Source organism: Spea bombifrons, chromosome 6 (genome assembly GCF_027358695.1).
Source record: "Spea bombifrons isolate aSpeBom1 chromosome 6, aSpeBom1.2.pri, whole genome shotgun sequence".
NCBI lineage: Eukaryota > Metazoa > Chordata > Amphibia > Anura > Pelobatidae > Spea > Spea bombifrons.
In genome coordinates, this window is record NC_071092.1 from 44006099 (window position 1) to 44009724 (window position 3626).

The following is a 3626-nucleotide window of genomic DNA, read 5'->3' on the forward strand; positions in this document are numbered from 1 at the left end:
AACTGCAACCAGTGCTGTGACCACTAGTAGTTCCTTCACAGGAACAAGCTCCATTCCAACAACCTCCACAACTGAAGCCAGCACTGTGACCACTAGTAGTTCCTCCACGGGAACAAGCTCCATTCCTACAACATCCAGTACTGCAACCAGTGCTGTGACCACTAGTAGTTCCTCCTCAGGAACAAGCTCCATTCCTACAACGTCCACAACTGCAACCAGCGTTGTGACCACTAGTAGTTCCTCCTCAGGAACAAGCTCCATTCCTACAACCTCCACAACTGGAGCCAGCACTGTGACCACTAGTAGTTCCTCCTCGGGAACAAGCTCCATTCCTACAACGTCCACAACTGCAACCAGTGTTGTAACCACTAGTAGTTCCTCCTCAGGAACAACTGCAACGACCAGAATACCGGTTTCAGACTTCACATCTACAACAACTACTACCACTGCACCAGCTGCATCCTCGACAGCAAAAGCCACCACCACCACAACTACTACAGCAGGTATTACCGTATATTACACAGTCCATTCAGTACGTATTCTAGTGAAAACTGTATGATGTGATATCCACCTGTGTGGGGTTAAATGCATACATACAGCTATTCCATATCTGGACCTTAGAGTATAACAAAAAAAAAAATTATAATTGGCTTGCGTGTGATTGGCTGCTGCTTAAATGACTTAAAAGGGAGAGCTTCTGAGCATGTGCAAGAGATTTACATAAGAATGCTTCTTGGTGTCAGTACCGGCATCAAAGGAAGGAGTTAAATGAGACAGTCTCTTTTTCTAACTTTTAATAACTAAAGAATTAAAATAAATTACATTAAAAATAAAAATACTATTTTGAGCTCTAGACTCCCTTTTATTAATAATGATCAAATAATTTAAAATAAAATAATTTTCTCTTATTTTTTAGATGCTGGCAGTGCAGGGGCTGCAGGAAGCACTACTCTTGAAGGCTACGTCATTGCAATCATTGTTCTCTCCTGTATTGTGCTCCTGGCCCTTCCTATACTAATTATCATGGTAAGTAAGATATTAATCATCCCGTGTCTTATAATTATCCCCATTCTTATATGTTATAGTTCAGTCCAGTAAATAAACCTATATATATATATATATATATATATATATATATATATATATATATATATATGTATTAAGACTCACCTTATGTCTATACTAGTTATCTTTATGAGGCACTTCAGACATCCTATGCTCTATATGGCATTTGACAGCTGAGTTCCATATTATACTATACATTTTTTGCATTCAACTACATGTGGAAAGTAATTAGAATCCCCTCTATGGACTTGCATTGTTACCCCAACTCCTTGACTTGCTGGAGATGCCGACTGCATCTCTTGCTCATCAATGTACACAATATACTCACCTCCAGCCCACCCAAGCATCGGCTTGCACAAGAGTCCAAAGGGGTCTAACAAAAATTCGAATGATTGGCTGCCAGAACTGGCACAAACTCTTAATGAGAGGACTGATTGGTATACTGCAGCTCTGGAGCTGCAGCATCTTCAGTAGGCTGTTCTTTTAGGTTCATTTACGCAGAATCTGCTTGATTTCTCCTCTCCACTAAGTTATCTCTGACCCGTTGTTAGGTTGCTGATTGTTGTTGATCGGTTCAGGCAGCCTTTCCAATATAAGGGGAGGTGATGGGAAGAAAAAAGTTTCAGGGGGAAAGTGATTAGAAAAAGAGAGTTGTGTTCTCTTTCTTCACATAATTCATTACTTTTAATATTTTAAAATACTTAAAAACTTTAAAATACTTGAAAACCAGTAAAGGACATGCTATAGTTAATTTTGATAATTTATTTTTGTTGACAGTTGTGAAGACAACCATTCTCCTTTAAAGACTTGATGTTTAAATTAATTCTATAATTCTTTACTCTTATAATGTATGAGAATTCCGTTATGTTAGTCGTATTTACTAGACAAATGGAACAAGTTATACTCTCAATGCCTTGATGTAAATATGTGAATATTTATTTTGCTGTTTTCAAAAACTACGAGAAAAACCCTAAGTATTACTTACATTGTAGTTTATTATAAATAAGTTTTATATTTTACGAACTCCAATGCCATGCAAAGGAGTTACACTGAAAAAAAATCATGGAGGTTCACAAATTAATCATTTTGTCCTTTGTGCTATTGTCACTTATAGGCTTTAAGGCTTGGATTTTGCAGCCGATTAATAGATGCTTGCAGTACGGGGGCAGCTGGTAACTTGCCCGAGACTGGATTGAGGGTCTCGAGCGTTCGAGTCAACATACCAAGTTTAAGGGTAAGTAAGAGGTTTTTTTAATCTGTTCTCATTGAGCGTTACAGCCTAATAACTATCTGTGTATAACTAATTAATAGCATATCTAGTGTCTCCTGGACAGAGTGAGATATCTAGCAAGGTCCAGGGCTGGACTGGCCATGTGGCACATCAAGCAAATGCCCAACATCGCTCCTGATCTTCTACTCCAGTGGCAGATTTGGAGCTGCAGCCTCCGGATGGAAATGCCTGGCCGCATGCTACGTGAACATAAAAACATGCGGCCTGTCATATCCAGCCATCGGCCACACTAATGTCATTAGGCGGCCACTGGCCTTAAAGTGCCAGGGCTGCCTCGTTCTCTCCTGCTCAGCCCTCACAAGGTCTCTCTGTGTCTTTATACCCTTTGCCCACAGACAGGGGCCATACATTTAAATTGTCCTATGCAAGGGGTGCTTATGATGTCTAGCATGTCTTCCACTGGTGTGAAAAGTGAGAAATGATTTGCCCGTACATGAAAAATGCTGGAACCGCATGTTCCCAAAGCGGAGTTTCTGCAGTCTATTGCTATCACTAGCATTGGGACAACAAGACGCACCTAACATAAATGGAAACGCTACCTGCATCATTAAAGTTCCCCAGAGTGTACTTAGGAAGTTCCCAAAATGATGGAGAATTTTAATAAAAAGTTAATGCTTCTACGAGCTAGGTAGGTGCTTTATCTAAAGTATCAGAGATGTGTGCTCAGCATTCTATATAACTGGTACTAATAACACTTTGATTCACTCTCTTTTCAGTTTGGTTCCTATAACCTTCCCCGATGATGTCTCAATCGGAAAAACAAAGGCACACGAAATGAAGCAAACCGTACAAATGTTTACAATATATCCGAGGGGAACGTGCAATGGAAGATTTTTTCCTTCACTTTTTGGAGGCGTTCCACTGAAACATTGATAAAGACGTCATTGAGATGAGATTGGTCTCGTTGACCTCTGAAGCAGTGAATGGTAGCTTGAGATGTCAGTGTCATTAGTACGACAAATACAAAAAAACTCTAGAATTAAAATTTCTTTTTATATAGCTCCAGAAAATTCAGTTGATTACCTAAAATTAAGATAAAGCAGCTTAAAAGACGCCGCTAACAACTGCCATATCATAGCGGCAAAGCATAATGGGGGGGGTGGCATGCTAAGTGGATGTGGACTATGGACAACTGCCTTATTGGCAACAACTTCTATTACTTTCTAAGTAGCAAAGAGAGCAACACATGTGTCCAAAATGGGACACTTTGTTGGGGGCATCGTTAGAAGTGGGTAGGGGTTTGTTTAAAGGGGGCTTAGGGGCAAGACCT

At 39.9% G+C, this 3626-nt stretch overlaps 1 long non-coding RNA gene across 1 annotated transcript; it reads left to right on the forward strand.

Annotated features, from left to right (window-relative positions):
- The first annotated feature begins 914 nt into the window (after positions 1 to 914).
- LOC128500859 (uncharacterized) lies at positions 915 to 3327 on the forward strand. The gene is made up of 3 exons (XR_008354959.1): positions 915 to 1026; positions 2180 to 2299; positions 3073 to 3327. It is a non-coding gene; the product is annotated as an uncharacterized LOC128500859 (long non-coding RNA).
- Positions 3328 to 3626: the final 299 nt, after the last annotated feature.